The sequence below is a fragment of the Mus caroli genome, chromosome 5 (assembly GCF_900094665.2).
Source record: "Mus caroli chromosome 5, CAROLI_EIJ_v1.1, whole genome shotgun sequence".
In the NCBI taxonomy this organism is placed as follows: domain Eukaryota; kingdom Metazoa; phylum Chordata; class Mammalia; order Rodentia; family Muridae; genus Mus; species Mus caroli.
The window spans coordinates 39388103-39406446 of NC_034574.1; positions in this window are offsets into that span (position 1 = coordinate 39388103).

Here is an 18344-nt window from a genome sequence, read left to right on the forward strand (position 1 = left end):
CTTTACTTGTGGGCAATATAAATCAGCAGTAAAGATGGAACACCTTTATTATGATTATTAATTTATTATGATTAGCTTTATTATGATTAAGTTTTTAAATTCTGATATTTTTGTCTTCAATTTATTTTTCTTTTCAAGTTTGACCCTTTTTTGTGAGTATACTTCTGATCTTAACAACTGTAAAAAAAAAAAAAAAGAAAGAAAAAAAAAAGCACCGTTGTTGCAACTTAGAACAGAGACTGGACTGACAGGTGTTCCGCTTAGGTATTAAAGTTCACAGCTCACAGGGTGACAGGTTACAGGTTCACAGTTCACAGGTTCACAGGGTGAAGGTTAACCTCTGTGTTTAGCTTCACTGCATTTGGAATCCCCTAAGAGACACAGCTCAGGACAGGGGAAAGCTGTTCGGTGTTTCCAGGGAGGTTTAACAGAGATGCCTAGACCCACCCTGAATGTGAGTCTGCAGTCCCAGATTGATCAAAAAGGACAGAAAGCAAGAACTTCACTGAGTGCTGCACTTTAGCTAGCACACTCTGCTTCCTGACTATGGGTGCAATACAACCATCGGTCTCAACCTCTTGCCACCATGCTCCCTCCACCCTAATGAATGGTACTCCCAATCTGTGACCTGAGGCAGTCCTTTGCCCCTTTAGTTGCTTTTTGTTGAGTATTTTGTCACAGCACTGAGAGTAGATCTAATGTAACATACGATTTTTAATTTAGAGGACCAAAAGGACCTTTTCAAATTTCTGGCCACTGGCACATTCACCAAGAAGATGTCTTAGATACAGGGTTGTGCTTGGCCAGGTAAAGCCAGGGACATCTCCACAAGTGTCCTCTGCTTCCCTTTAGTTGGTTTGTTGCATAATGACTTCTAATACTCTTTCTGGTTTTGCATGACACAACTTTAAAATATATTTTCTTTAGAAAGAATTTGCAGTCTTGGGCTCAGAAGCCATTAAGAACCCAACTTCTACCTAAAATGAGATAAAAATGTTAGAGGTACTGGGCAGTCTTGAGTGATTAGCAGTTCTAGTATTTTCCTGGTGTAGGGCACATACTTGTGTCTGAAACTCTGCTGTAAATCACACACACACACACACACACACACACACACACACACACACACACAATTAAAAATAAATCCTTTTGAAAAATTATGAGCATCTTAGCATATTGTTGATGGGCAGATCTTTATCAGTCAATGACATCAACAAATATTGTGTAACGGAAAGGAAATGCAAAGCAGAAAAGAAGTTGAGGAGCTCAAATCAGTCTCTTTGCCCCTTGTTCATTTTAAGCCAACATCAGAGAAAAACACCATCTCAATGCAGAGGGGCTGTGCAGAACATCACATGTGTTTAGAAATAAACGCTTCTTGAATATTTTAATTACAAAAATATAATTTTCAGCCCATAAAGCAGTATACATACATGAATGTCTCCAATTCAAAGATAATAATTTCATAAACTCCCTATTAAAAATGATGTTTACTAGCTGGGAGAAAATGTCTCAGATGATGCTATCACAGCTTATTCCAGCACAAATGAGCTGCTGTTCTGTTACTATTAATTGACTGTCAAATTCAAAGTGGGAAACAGCTGTTATGAATTTGTCATCAATGAATATTTGGGATGTAACAGTGCCTGGCCATAGGTGACATATCCAGACTACAAGATGAGGTTTTGTTACACATTTCTATACCACCAACTAAGCTATGTCCTGTATACCCATAGTCCTTTCTATACTATATCTGAGGCATTGAGCCAGACCTTGGGCAAGTCCTTATAGGGATAAAATGTAAGTATAGTATCTGTGCTTTGATTCAGGGAGACTTGACTCACTGGTAAGGTATTTTACGAGTGATTTTTGCTAGAAATAAAGTTTTCAAATTTATAGATGACTACATTTTTCAAAAAATGAATTAGAGTAGGTAGTACTTTATTGGTTTTGTGTGTGTATGTGTGTGTGTGTCTTTCTTTCTTTGTTTGTTTTCTTTTATTTTTGGTAATAGCTTCCAGTGCCTATTTGAATTCTCCATGTAAGAGAGAAAAGAGATGATGATAAAGTTTTGGATAGTCGTTATGAAATTGTAGGTAATAATTCTGTGAATCAGGGGTCCATATCTGAACATTGTTTATTATGACTTTTTGTTATACTGCACCAGGAAAAAGATAACAAGGAGCTCTGCTATGAAGAATTCATCATAATAGGTGGTTCTGTATACAGACATGGTACCTACAGAATAGACCCTGGCTTGCTGCAAATAGGTTTTTGTAGTAGTTGTGGAAACTAAAATGACTGCCTTTGCGTTTGAGAAAGAAGAGATCAAAGAGGTATGACCCTGATTCTCACAAGCACAGTACAGCCTTACAGGGGATCTCCTGTGTTGGGCACAGACACAGAGACAGGAGTCAGCTCTCACTCCTGACAGGAGCTCCCAGGCGCAGAGGTAGAAGAGCACCAGCCAACTAAGCCACAGACACAATAGAAAATATCCAGTTCATGGAGCAAACAGTACAAGAACAAAGAAACCTTTGTGAATGGTCTGTCTGGGAAAGGAAATAAGTAAAAGAAGACAGAGATTCTGGAAGGTCAAGATGTGTGTGTTGTGAAGATTTCAGGTAGTCTAACAAATCAAGCAGGGTAGGAGAGCCTAGACAGGTAAATTTGGGCATATTGAAATGACCTGATGTCATGGTGTGTTTGAACTGAAACCTCGTGTTTCCAAAGAAGAGTGCGTATGGATCCTTGTTTATATAACAGATTATTTTAAAATATTTTTATTACATTTTGTTTATTCTGTGTGGGTGTGGGGAAGTAATGGGTGTGATATTCCATGGGACATGTGTGGAGGTCAAAGGACTATCTATAGAAACCAATTTTCTTCTTATGACCAAGGAGGCTCCAGAGATTGAGCTCTGGTAGCCAGGCTTGGCAGCACATGCTCCTAACCTCCAAGCTATCTTCCTGGCTACGGAACATTATGATCATTTCTAAAGCTTTTTAAAAATCATTATTGACTCACCTCAACTTTCCTTCTTATTTTTTAAAGAATAAAAAAACTTGAAATCTTCAAATTGAGAATTAATGAAGTCGATTCTTAGGACAAGGGCAAGTTACAAACATGAGTAAGTAAATTTATAGGCGATATAGAAGAAAGCACACTATGGTAAACGGCATAACATTGGGAAGCTTATACTAGAAGTCTGGGAGAGTCTGTGGAGCAGAGGGAGCCAGGAATCTCTGTGTGAATACCACAGGACACTGTCTATGGACTTTGCTTTGCAAAGGTCATTCAAGCAGCAGAGAGGCATCCTGGACCAAAAGAGGAAAAGGATGGAGCTCTGAGCTAAGGGGCCAAAGAGAATCTTAAAAGAAAAGAAGCGAGGGACACCTATTTGCAGCAGGGCCAGTGTTGACAAAGACTGAGGGACAGATGCAAATGTGTTTCCCCTGCTTCCTGTCAAAGCCATGCATGGCAAACAGGCAGGAAATGAGGAGAGATGGCTTTTTCCCAGGTTGTTATCATTTATGCTTCCTTGTCCAATTACTGGCATTAGAATCATAATGTTGTGTGATGGTGGTGTTTTCTCCCGGTGCCCGGAAGCTGCTTCCCTAAGTGCTCATAAACATCTTTGGGAATGAGTGAGCCACAGACTATGAAATGCACTTCCTGAGTCTGTTATTACAGCATCTGGCCTTAACTGTGAGCCTGCTTACAAGTGGCCACATGCAAAAAAAAAAAAAAAAAAAAAAAAAAAATGACACTTCGAAGTTGATAGCTCCCATCAAGTATCAAACGGGAACTAATTCATACCAGGTAGGTTGATGGTCTTTTAATGTCATTTTCTGATGACCTGGTCAACCCCAAGATTCAATACTTCCAGCAAAGATGGTCAATGGAGAATGTAGAGGGTCATGGGGTGGGGGGTGGGGGTGGGGGTGGGGCGGAAAGGAACAGCACCATTCAAGTCATCCCACTGACATCTACCTTCATTTCATTTCCTTTGGGCTTCCAACTTTTTGCAAAAGAATTGCTTTGCCTCTTTCTTCCCAGCTGTAGTCACATATTACAGATGCTCATTCACACTCTGCTCTTCAGGTAGTCTAACAAATCAAGCAGGGTAGGAGAGCCTAGACAGGTAAATTTGGGCATATTGAAATGACCTGATGTCATGTTGTGTCACCACAACGAGTGACTGGCTCTAACATAGGCAATGGTATAAGGACTGACAAGGAGACTGAGCTCCAGTCTGTTTCTTAGCATTATTCAACCAAGACACACTTTGTGTGGTGTTTAAATGCAAACCTGGGAAGCTGTAGAAGCCATCACATGAAGCAAAAACAAGCCCTGTCTGAGGAAAATGGTGTCAAGACCCCGATGGCACCAACTGGCCTTTCGATCTAGTTTCTCTTCCTTGAATGTACGGTTTATGGAGAGAACATCCTCCCCGATTTTCCTCTAAAGGCCATTTTAAGTGAGCCTCTGTCACCTGTATAATTCATCACACAGCAAAGCCCTGCGGTGCAGTCCAAAGCAATTGGGACAGGATGAGTATGTCGTGGTAGGAAGGAAACATTAAAGGACATCTTAGTCCTTATTTTAATCCAACCCTGTAAGTGCTCACTGAGGATTTGCTATGTGAAATGTAGGGTGTTGAACAATGGTGCACAGGGGAATGAGGATATAAGGATTTAGAAAAATAAGGACTTGGCGGGGGGTAGCTCAGTTGGTCAAGTGCTTGCCTAATATACTTGGACCATTGAGTACAATACTCAGTAAAAGAGGAGAAGGAGGTGAGATGATGGTGATGCTGGAGAAGGGGGAAGAAGAGGAAGGGAGGAAGAAAAGAAGGATAGAAGGAAGGTAGAAAGGAAGGAAGAAGGAAGGTCGGTAGGTAAGAAAGAAGAAAGGAAATGACTTGTCTTTAAGATGGTTAGAACCCATCAAACCAGAAACAAATGTGTTACCCCTTGATTTTCCCCTACTCAAACATGTGCCCTTACCACCCTCTCTCTTTGTCCCATGCTGTTCTGTCTAATATGAACAAAGAGATTGACATCTCAGCCAAAGGATCCCTCAGTGTCTTTTCCACCATATACTCCATGTCTGGGTACAACTGGCACTCAGAGAATTATTTTTGTAAGTGTATATGGAAGGACAGACTCCTGAACTGAATGGTCAGAAAGGTTGAGTGGTGAAGTATAAAGGCCGCCCTGGGGCCTTCCCTCTTCCCATGTCCTCTTCAGCACACAGTGCTTGGCCTTCTGAGAACTGCCCTTTAGAGAGCTGCAGAAATCAAGTGTTGCCTGAAATGCTTATAAAGAGAGAAGGGAGGGAAGGCAAAAAGAGAGGGAAGGAGGGAGGGAGGAACGGAGGGAGGGAGGGAATACTGGCTGCTTCTTGGAGTTTGTTGGCATGGAAACACAATATATTTCTCTCTGAGCAAAGATTCTAGCATACTGCAATATTACTCTGTGCCGGTCTCACAAAATAAGCACTGGGCAGGGATCTCAAAGTACTAGCAAGGAAAGGCAAACTGAACAGAGTCTAGGTAAAAAGTTGGGCAGGCATCCCCTGGAAAAAAAATCACAGAAAAGCATCCAGGCTACAATTTGAACTACTGAAGCTGTGCCCCCGATCAGCAGAGCTAGTAGGAAGATAGTCTTCCTTGTCTCCTGATCAATCGGCAGAAATCAGGTCATCTGCAGATCTGTCCTGTTCTTCCTTTCCTTGAGCTCTAAGAGATTTAAGCCATTTGTCATTTCTGTATGTATTGAGGTCTTTTCTCCATCCCTAAAAGCAACAATAAGGTCTGTAAACACTGAAAATTTCAGATGCAGGACATCAGGACAGTGACCCCTTCTTGCTTTAGCCTAGTGAGGTAAAGGAGCACTGTGTTTGGAAATGTGATCTCCCATCTAGGCAGGGAGATACCAGGGGAGGCTTCAAAGAAGGCGGTATTATTATATGACACAATGTTTTTGAAGAAGTCACTTTTGAGGCAGTATCAGCATGAAGAATCCCAGAACAAGCAACCCAGGAACCAAACATGATCATTTTTTTTAAACCACTACCTGCAGATTACCAAGAGATTCCCCAGAGGCCATCCTTCACTAGTCTTTAATCATTGCCCCACCATGGCTTTGCAGGGTTCTCCTCTTCTGACCTATTTTCAGTCTCCTCAACTTTCTCCTCAGGAGTGAGTTGGCAAAAGTATCACAGTAGAGGCTGACACAGCTATTCACAGAGAAGCCATACTATCATCATCCTTCACACAGCTCATGCAAGAGGCAGCTCAATCAATAATGTCATGAAACATTTATATTGAGGGGAGAAATGGGGAGAGCTGCTTTTTTGTTTCTGATAGCCTATTAGGGTGTGACACTACTTAAGAATGGGGTTTAGCATCATAATTGCTCTTATACTCTGTTTCAAAACCCAATGAAAGAGCCTTTAGAACCTTGGAACCCTCAACAAAAGTGAAGTCCATTCTCATGTCACCAAGGATATCTACCACTATGACCTCACTTCAGTGCCCAAACCATTGTCTTGTTTGGTAGATGCTGCCCTGTACTGCTTCAAAATTTCCCTTGCACTAGTGAACCTCAGGCATCCCTATCAGTCTTCAGATTCACTAATCTCCCCTGGGCTGTCTTTATCTATCCTCATATAGCCTAGATTGTCCTTGAATATATTTGTCTTCTTTCAACTACCCTTATCCATACCCAGCCTTACCTTTGTGCCCAGTACCCTCCTCTGCCATTGTCATTCACAGCACCCCCTTCAAGTCTGTAGTAGTCTTACCTCCTTCTGTGGCTCATACACTGTTGGGGTCATCATGTCTGTCCTAGTGTGGCAGTGGCAACAGGATAACCATGATGACACTGTCTTTAGCACAGTGCACTTTTTCAAGAACTGTCATTAGTCTGGTGGACTTACAGAAACCCCCTGACTTAATGGTGGTCAACTTAATGGGCTTTCAGCTTTACAGAGATCAAAAAGAGATGTGTGTTCAGGAAGGCAAGGGCCCACATACTGCATTCTCCACTTCTGGTTTTATACTCATTATGGGATATGGCTGGCATTTCACTACAAAGAGGTTTTCCTTCCATGACTTCGCCCCACTGAATGTGAAGAGTATTCTTACTATATTTATCATACGCTAGGCTAAGACGTAATGCACAGTAGGTTAGATATATTAAATGTATTTTGCTAACATTTTCAACTTTGACAATATATAATCAATACATGACCCCATTGTATTTATACCTTTATATTTACTGATAGCTTGTGCCTTCCATGTCATTGCATAGCATTATCATTTAATCCTGCTAAAAATCTTGCAGAAAATATGAGATTTCCCCTCAGATGAATAAATTTCATGGCTTATGAAAGTGGAGTTACACCCCCAAGTACAGGGGTATATTCCAGTCCCTGTTTGCAGTACTGTGATCAGATACCATCCAGAATCACACTGAGGTGTGTCCAACTGAACTGCACACATACTTTACACTTGTGGTGTTTTGTCCCCTTGGTCATAAGAGGAAGGAATCTTTATATCAAAGAACCTGGAACTCAGGAAGCCACCCAGCCTGCCACAGCCAGGATGAGGACTTTGCTTTTGTAAAAGGAAAGGAAAGTTTCAGCTTCAGCAATTGGAGGAACTGGCTGAAAGTCTGCGGAGAATGATGAAGGTCTGTGTCCCCCTTTAAGTTCCTCCTTTTACTTCTAACATGGAAAGAAAAATAGGTCAGATATTGAAGTTTTCTGCCTCTGCTACATTCCCGTCTATCTCAGGCCTTTCTCCTGCAGAGCACATTTAGATCCCTTTGAGTTAAAGCATGAGAAATGTGAGATGCTCTGTTATGCAAATCACAGGAGGAACAAGCAGGCTAGAGGAGGGAGGGGTAGGTAGAACATGCTCTGCTGAAGGGTTTTGAATTATTGAGCTGTAAGATAAGTAGAAAGACTAAATGTTGACCTACTTTGACCTCCACAGCAGATGGAGGATTCTTAAGAAATTGCATTATAGAGGGGGGAAAAACAGACAGGAAATGGAGATAGTAAGAATTAAGGACAGACCTTATAGTCATTAGAACCTGAATTCTGCTCCAAGACTGCCTTTGTTCAACTCCCAGCCCCATATCCAACCTTGCTCCAGCTTACATACCTCTACAAGGAAAATACTGGTAGAAATAGCCCCTACCCCCAGCAGTGTGTACAACCTGTTCCAAATAAACACCACCCCCATATATTAAATGCATCATAAGAGCCATCCTTTGTGAGGCCCCTCTTTTTGTGGCTCTCGGTCACTTCCCAAGTGGACAAATAAGGCTGTTTTGCCCCCAACAGTGCAACAATCTCATTCAGGCTGAAGTATGGAAGAACATCTCATAAAATAGAGAAATGAAGATAAAGAAGCATGGGTGCTACCGAACACACAAGGGCTTCCTGTAGTTTAGGGCTTTGAAAACACTCCTGACGGAATGGATGCATCTTGCATGGCATATCTGACTTTCACTGGGCTGTTAGGTCAATGAAGTGACTCTATTGATAGTGCCTTCAACTCCCAGTAGACAGAGGCTCTCTGGGGCTAGGAAGAGGACTTCAGTTGATAAGTGGTGGCCAAACAAGGGAAAGAACTGGTTTCTCATCCCTTGTACTCACAGGAAAGCTGGTCACACAGCAGTAAGCATTTGTAACCTCAGCACTGGGTTAAGGGAGTAAAGACAGGGAGATCCCTGGAGTAGCCAATAGGCCACTAGCTTGGCTAATCAATAAGCTCCAGGTTCAATGAGAGACTCTGACTGAAAAAATAAGATGGGGAATGAACTAGGGAAACATTGAAGTCAGCCTTGGACATGCATGTGTGCACTCAAGCACACACCTACATGCACATACCACATACATACATGTACAGATACAAAGGAAAGAAAAAAATGACAATTTTCTTGAGCTATGTTGGCTCAATAAGTCAGCATAGCTGGGAAACCTATTCCTCAACCAAAAGACTACATGGGGGTCTGCCAGCTTATAAATCAGGTACCAATGGGTCAGGTGCCTACCCTGATCAATGAACTGAGGCTTGGCAGGGGAGGATTTCAGAGCCAGCTGAGTCAGGAGAGAGTACCATAGGCAAACAGAGTGCTGTAGGAGTCTATGATTAGGAGTTAATTCATTGTATCTTACACAGCTCAGTGAAGTAAGTCTGATTGTCAGTTTCAAAGCTCATTTTACTATGCGTGATTACTTTCAAGACCATTCTCACCTACTGGATCCAGTGAAAAGTGAGGATGAAAGCCGTACATTTGTGGAATGTAAACTTGAGAAAAATTAGAATTCTCTACGAGATTTTTAATACTGCAGTGTTTTCGTTTCACTAATTCTTAAGTGACCCTAATAAATCTTTGCAAAAATGCTTGTGACACTCTGACTTTTACCACCTGTCATTGATTTTATTATTACCTTGTCTGATGAAAGAGAAGCATACACCCTCATAGGCCAGGACAGTGACACTTAGGGGACAGGCAGAGAATACAAAATAACATTTCTAAATGGAATTCTCCAAATTTGTTGCACATTAAACTCACCTGGGAAGCTTGCTTTACATAGAATTTTCCTGTGGTCTTATTAACATGCCATGAAATGTCATGATGTTTATGTCTATGATTCAATACTCAGTAAATGTACACAGCATTAAAACATTCCCGCAATGCAGCTGTAACATGGACATGGGAATTCTCCATCATATCAGAAAAGCTTTTCATTTTGGTTTGGATTTCTAACCACTTTAATCTCAAATTAAAACACGACCGTGTTTGGTGAAACTTCATGCTGGTACAACCACTCTAGAAATCAGTTTGGCGGTTCCTCAGAAAAGTGGACATAGTACTACCTGAGGACCCAGCAATACCACTCCTGGGCATAAACCCAGAAGATGCTCCACTATGTAATAAGGATAGATGCTTCACTATGTTCATAGCAGCCTACTTATAATAGCCAAAAGCTGGAAAGAACCAAGATATTCCTCAACAGAGGAATGGATACAGAAAATGTAGTACATTTACATAATGGAGTACTACTCAGCTATTAAGAATAATGAATTTATGAAATTCATACACAAATGGATGGAAGTAGAAAATATCATCTTGAGTGAGGTAATCCAATCACAAAAGAACACACATGGAACACACTCACTGACAAGTGAATATTAGCCCGGAAGCTCGGAAGATAAAATTCACAGACCAAATTAAGCTCAATAAGAAGGAAGACCAAAATGTGGATACTTTGGTACATCTTAGAAGGAGGAATAACATACCCATGGGAGGAGATACAGAAACAAAGTGTGGAGCAGAGACTGAAGGAAAGGCCATTCAGTGACTGCCGTACCTGGGGAATCCATTCCATATACAGTCACCAAACCCAGACACTATTGTGGATGCCAACAAATGCTTGTTGACAGGAGCCCAATATAGCTGTCTCCTGAGAGGCTCTGCCAGTGCCTGACAAATACAGAAGTGGATGCTCTTAGCCAACCATTGGACTGAGCACAGGGTTCCCAATAGAAGAGCTAGAGGAAGGACCCAAGGAGCTGAAGGATTTGCAGCCCCAAGGAGGAACAACAATATGAGCCAACCAGTAACCCCAGAACTCCCAGGGATTAAACCACCAACCAAAGAGTACACTTGGTGGGACCCGTGGCTCCAGCTGCATATGTTGCAGAGGATGTCATTGTAGGTCACCAGTGGGAGGAGAGACCCTTGGTCCTCTGAAGGCTCTACGCGCCACCCCCTCCCCAGTATAGGAGATTGTCAGGACCAGGAAACAGGAGTGGGTGGTTTGGTGAGCAGGTGTGGGGGTGATAGGGGGTTTTCAGAGGGGAAACCAGGAAAGGGAAAAAATGTAGGTTGAAGATTTTGTTGCTGGATTGAAGATGGCTGGTTCCATATCCCACATCCTAGGAGTCATAGAGTCACTCTCATAGATTCCAAGGAGTTTCCAGTGCCCAAGTTTTACTAGTTTGTCTCAGAGATGCATCCTACCCCTCACAGCCTCCCCTTTTGTCTGATCCCTACCTCATCCCTCCTGTTTCTATCCGATCACCCTCTCCCATCCAATCCTCTCCTCCCCATTCACCCATTATGTCTATTCTATTTCTCCTTCTAAGACAAATTCAGTAGCACTCGTTGTTACTTAGCTTCTTTGGGTCTGTGGATTGTAGCATGGTTATCCTTTACTTTATGGCTAATATCCACTTATAAATGAGTACATACCATGTTTGTTTTTCTGGGTCTGAGTTAGCTCACTCAGGATGATCTTTTCTAGTTGTATCCATTTCCCTACAAATTTCATGATGTCACTGTTTTTAATGGTTCCATTGTGTAAACATACCACATTGTACCACATTTTCTTTATCAATTCTTTGGCTGAGGGACATCTAGGTTGTTTCCAATTTCTTATTATTAATGAATCTATTAACATAATTGAGCAAGAGTCCCTGTGGTACAGCGGAGCATCCTTTGGGTATGTTCCCAGGAATGGTATATCTTGATTTTTTAAAAATTTTTGATTTTTTACTAGGTATTTTCTTCATTTACATTTTGATGATGTTCTTTACCTTACAGAAACTTTTTAGGCTCATAAGTCCCATTTGTCAATTGTTGGTCTTAGTGTTCTAGTCAAGAAGTTGTCTTCTGCACCAATGTGCTCAAGGCTTCCCTTACTTTCTTGACTACCAGGTTCAGTGTATCTGGTTTTATTTTGAGGTCTTTGATCCTCTTGAATTTGAGTTTTGTGTACAGTGATAGGTATGGATTTATTTGCATTCTTATACATGCAGTTAGACTAGGAGCATTTTTTGAAGATGCTTTTATTCCATTGTATAATTTTGGCTTCTTTATGAAAAAAATCAAGTGTCCATTGATGTGTAGATTTATTTGTGGGCCTTAAATACCATTGATCAATTGTTTTTATGCCAGTACTATGCATGTTTTATTACTTTTTTTCTGTAGTATCACTTGAAATCAGGGATAGATATATCGCCAGAAGTTCCTTTATTGTACAGAATTATTTTAGATATCTTGGATTTTGTTGTTGTTGTTGTTTCATATGAAATTGAGTATTGTTTTCTCAAGGTCTGTAAAGATTTATGACAATATAAAATTTTAAGTTTAATTGAATAACACATGTCCATATGTACTTTTATGTACTAATATATTGATAGTAAATTATATAAATGATAAAAATATTATGTTATGGGTTCTTTTTCATGTCAATTTACATATCTCATTTTCTTATAATGCCTCTACTCCAGAGTATGAATATAACATAATTCATTTTACCCTCATTCTCCCTTTGGATAAAAATAGAGGTTGTTTATAATTTTGCCATCCCCAGCAGTTGGCAGCAACCCTCTTGAACTACATCCACATCTACCTGGATCTAGATATAAATGCCTGTTACCTAGCCCTCCTAACATCCTCTCTCCTTCCTACATTCACTACAGGATTTGACTTACTAGGTCTAAGGTGAAACCAGGATTCTGTAATTTTGTCATGCACCTGCCCTGAAGATTCAGATCTATCCATCTCCTCACCATTGGAAATTATTAACATCTAGTCATTGTTTAAGGCAAACGTTAATGACTGTAGTCAGAGACCCATGTGGGTTACATCCCAGCTCTGTCATTGAAATAGTATAATCTTTAACCTTCCTCATTCCTGTCCATGCCATACAGTCATTTTATTCATTCCTACCCATGTCCATGCACATAGTCAATCATTCTTTCATTCACTATTGAGTACACAAGCACTGAGCATCTTTTTATATGCTCAGAGTAATTGTCATTCGGTGTAAGAGTCAAAGGAAAACAACAGAGTATCATAAATTCTACATTGGAAGGCCAGTACACTATATATTCAGTGCAGGGTAATAGCTAGAAAAGTCTGAAGTAGTATAGGAAAAGACACACTTAAGTGACTCTTGAATTAAGTGTAGATTTTGGCCATTTGATTAGGGATGATCCCTCAGAGAAAACAAAGGGAAAAATGCCTGTGTGGATGTCAGCATGCATATCATGAGTTCATATTGTGCAAGGTCCAGGGATGTGGCTGGAGGGAGGTAGGATTACACCAGGTTTGCAACATGTGCCAGATGTCTCTAAAAGAGTTATACATGCGTGTACCATGATGCACTCACATCCTAGCACAGTTTTGGGGCTGAATACAAATGAAGGAATAAAGAGACTTGGATGGTGAGATCAGAATATGAAATTAATATGTAAGCTTGCCTACCTGATCAGGTAAGAACCATTAAAAAAACCAGATGGAGCTTCTTGGGTCCTTTTACTTGCTCAAGTAATGGGCTGATCATTCATGGCCTTGCTTTATTTAATATATCACCAAATCCATTGTTGGGGGTGGTCCTCCTGAAATTGCAAATTCTTACTCAAAAGATGGATGTACTGGCTAATGTATGGGTCAACTTGGCAAGACCATGGCACACATGTACTCAAACATTATACTATGGATCTCTGTGTGCCTTGGATAAAATTATCATACAAACTAATGAGCTTGAAGCAGATTACCCTTTTTAATGTAGGAGAGACTTATCCAATCATTTGAAGGCTGATGGAAATGAAAATTGACTTTCCCTAAGGAAAAAAAAAAAGCAAATTTTGCTGGCAGGTTGAACTGCAATATCTACTAGGTCTCTAGTCTGTAAACCCATTCTGCAAAACTGGAACTTCTTACTCCTATTTCCTTGAGAATTCTCTGTCTATACTTTTGTCTGTCTGTCTGTCTGTCTGTCTGTCTGTCTGTCTGTTTCTCTCTGTGTGTATGTGTGTCTCTGTCTCTCTTTCTCTCTCTCTTTGTGTGTGTGTGGGGGGGCATCTGTGTATTCATATGAGGCATGCTTATGAAGGCCACAGGTCAATATTAAGTGTGACGCCTTATATTATTCACCTTGTTCTTTTAGAAATAGTATCTCTCATTAGCAAAGCACCTACCAAGTGGGATAGGCAGGCTGGCCAGCCAGCCCCAGAGCTTTGTACATCTCTGCCATCCTAGCATCACTACTATGCTTGCCTGGCTTTTAAAACATGGTTGCTAGTCTCCTCTGCCTGTTTTCTTGCCTCTACCGGTTCCATTTCTCCAGCGAACTGAAATCACTGTATCAGTGTCCTCAGAGGTTCTTTCTAGGGCTACATTGTAGCCCTCAGAGCCTGATAGGAGTACTTCTCATGACAAGAAGAACATTTAGAGAAGGCCTCTTCCCTTCAGGCTCCAAGAAACTTTCATGTTCCGCTAGCAACTAATTTGGAAGAAGAATATTGACACTACAAACCCTAGCCAGGACTGAGCATCCTGAGGTTCATGGACACCAGCTTTCTCTCTGCCACATCTTACAGATGTCTTCTCTGACATCAACCTTTCATTTTCTCTCTTTCCAAAACTGATACTGGCCTGACCCAGCATAGAGTACCGCTTTGTCTGCTGTTATTGTTTGTCATGATTACTGCATTTTGTTTTTCTTGTTCAAATAACTAAAGAAGATGCAAGTCCTATCTCAGAAGATGGGGTCCGTTTATTGAAATCCTGCACCTATCTCCACTAAAGCAAAGATAATAATCATATTGACATTTTCCTTTTATGAAGATCACTTCATAGTTTACCAATTCATACTGGGTTTAGTGAGCTTTTAGTCTCCATGATAAAATCTGCAGTCAGTATTGTAACCGATAATACTACTATGATAATGGTGTGATGGTGCCTTGAAGTATTCAAGGAATTAAGTGGAAATGTGCACATGAAATGCTTAGGAGCTCATGTGACATCTGATTGCTAGATCTTTCCTCTGCATTGTCTCATGAGATTATTCCAATGAAATAATCAAGATGTGACAAGTTAATTCTGTTTTATCAATGAGGAAAATGTCGGGAATGAAGGCCCTTACTCAGGACTATCAACAGTTAATGAGCTAGAACTTGAATTTGGAACTTCTGACTACAGTGCTCATTAATCTACACACTTGAGTTATAAGGCAAATCTTGACTTAGAAAATGCACAAAAATTCTATGCATAATAAGGAATAAAAACTGTATATTATAAGACTTTTTAGAAGGTGGCACACAAATAACAGATGTTAGATAAAATTCATTGAAGGGAAAGACTCAATTATTAACTCTTGATTTTGTTAAATTTCTCTACTAAACCTCTCCCATCTGGGCTCAGAAAACCCTGTGGAAGATGAAGCAGAAAGACTCTAAGAGCCAGAGGGCATGGAGGTACCAAAGAAACAAGGTCCTCTAAATCAACAGATTGGTGCCCATATGAACTCATGGTGACTGAGGCAGCAGGCACAGGGCCTGCCCTGCTCTGCACCAAATAGCTCTTCTTGATGAACAGAGAAGTGGACACATGTTCCCATTTCTAGCCCAGAAGCTATCTCCAACTGATAACCACTTGCAAATGAAATGTTAGTTTTCTCCAATGCAGTCTCATTGGAGAAACAAACTACTTTTAAGGGTAGGGTACATGCCAAGCAGTAGATGGACAACAGGCAATAAACTCAGTGGCATTTTTGGTTGTGCCTTATCTCATGTCAGGTCATGGCTTGAAAAAATGTATATATGTAATTCATATGTATAAATATGTAAATTTAAGTACATATAATATATATATAACATATATATGTACATATGTATATATATATAAATATTCATATACTCTCTTTGTTAGCATATAGGTCCTTTGAGTATATATTATAGTTTCTAGTTCAGTGTTTTTATGGGGTTCCTGAGTGTATGACTGAATGTGTTTCTGTATATGTATTTGTTTCTTGTGCCTTTTAGGGCGCTTCTTTTCTTCTTTTCATTGTTTTGTCCTATTCTGATATGCTAGTTTTCGTTTTATCTAATTTTATTTTAGTATTATTCCTTAGAAGCCTCTTTGTTTTCTAACAAAAGACAGGAAGGAGGTGGATCTGGATGGGAGGGAAGGTGGGGGGGAAATGGGAGGAATAGAGGGAGAGAAAAATGTAATCAGGCTATATATGGTGTGAGGGAAAAAAAGAAAAACTCAAACATATCATCAATTTTTCAAAATTTCCAGAGATCTACAGGTCCAGTGTGCCCCTGCCCCACTTAGGTCTCTGGTAAACACATGTTCCAGAAAGCCCAGGCCTGCAGCTTCCCCTCTTGAAATTCTTCACCGACTTTCTGTTGCCCATTTCTTCATTTCCCCTAGTTTCATAGTTGTCTCCCTCATATCACATCACAACCTGCACCTGCTCATAAAAAAATTGTTTCCTCCCAAGCCTTTGGAGTAAAGGTCAACTACTCTCACACAGTGTGCAAGGCCATCCTTCATCCATTCAATCAACGAGTATTTATGGAGCTCTGCAAAGTACTAGCCAGGACTCTTTGCCCTGCTAAGTTAAAGCTCCTGCCTCTCTGGAGTTTACACGCTAAGGAGATAAAATAACAAAGGCCCTTACTTTCCCAATATAGTCCTAGTCCATCCCCGGCCTCCAAGCTTCCTCCTCCCAGCTACAGCATTTCTCTAGACCCGAGTATGGTGTGTTTCTTCCTACCTCTGGGTCGCTGTCTTTGCTGTCTGTTCTCTTTGAAATACCCTTGATTTGTCACCACTTTTCACTGCATCCTCATCATCTCAGCTGTCTTTCACAGTATCTCCTGTATGAAGGGTTTCATTTCCATTTCCTTATTTTTACTTCAGTATATCTAGAACTTTCACGATGGTCCTATTCTTGCTTACCATCATTTTAGTAGGGGGCGGGTGCAATGGAGGCACTGCAGGGTGATTACAAATAGTCTCTCCAGGGTTTTGCCCTTTTTCCCTTATATAGACGGCAATGTCAACATACCTTAATTTAAAATCTGCACCCAATAATAGAGATTAAAAAACAGTACCCAGTACTAAAGTATAATTTTGGGTACATCTGTGAGGATGCTTCTGGAAGACATTCAGTGGTCTAAGTGAGAAAGATTCGTGTTCACCAGTGGCAGTGAGACCCAAGCAAAGGGATGATATTTGGATAGAACAAAAGTATTTTCTCATTCAGGATAGAACAGAAGGACAGAACATTCATTCATGCTCTCTCTCCCTCTCCCCCTCCCCTCCCCCTCTTTCTCCCTCTCTCCTTCTCCCTCTCCCTCCTTCTCCCCCCTCCTTCTCCCTTCTTCTGTCCCTCCCTCTTTCCCTCCCTCCTTTTCTCCTCCCTCAATTCTTCCCTGTTCGTATACATCCACAGTTCTCTGATTTTTACAGCATGGACCGTGCCATATTCCCTAATCCTACAGCTCAGGTCTTTGGCTTCAGGCTGAGAAATATACTCTCAGTTCCTTGGCTCTGAGGCCTTTAAGCTTGGACTGGATTATATCCTACCAACTTCCCCGAGATCCCAGCTTTCAGATAGTCTCTTCTCCATGACTGCCTGAGCATTTCCTCTTAGTTATCTAATTATCTATGATTTCTATTGTTACTTTTTCTCTGAGGGACCTCAGTTGCAAGCTTCACAATATGATTTAGCAGCCCCTTCTCATCCATAGACAGAATCATTTCCCAATATCTTAAATCTGATATGGCTTTGGTCTATAGAAGACCCTTTGGTTGTGCAAACTTTATATGCCCCAGTACAGGAAAACACCAGGGCCAAGAAGTGGGAGTGGGTGGGTAAGGGAGCAGGGAGGGGGGAGGGTATAGGGGACCTTTGGATAGATAGCATTTGAAATGTAAACGAAAATATCTAATTAAAAAAAAAAAGAAGAACACAAGATTCCATTCTCCCTAGCCTTTGCTCTCTTAGGCTTCTACTTTTGCTATGAGAACAACCATGCACACACTTGGAAACATTTGGGAAAGGACCTCATGAATCAGTCAAAATAGTCTAGTAAATGCTCTGAGCAGGTGCCCAAGGCAGAAGCAGAGATGGCTCTTAGCTAACTTGTGGATCCATGAGAAGAATTAAATGCTTATCTTTCTGTGCGTTTAAGACTTGTAGTGTCTGTCCCATAATATTAGTGTGGTCCCAGTACATTAAAACAAATGCTTTAGGGGATCACCAACTCGTCTTATTCTTACATCTAACTACAGCTGCCACCCCACTGGTTCATTTCACTCACTCACTCACTCACTCACTCACTCACTCACTCACTCACTCACTCACATCATCGTTTGTCTGTCTTTTCAGCAGGCCTGTCTACGATGTATTAGGTACTAGAATACCTTAAAGATTGGTTTGATACTGTATGCAATGTCACTGGAAAGAGAGGCCCATTGGACTTGCCAACTTTATATGCCCCAGTACAGGGGAA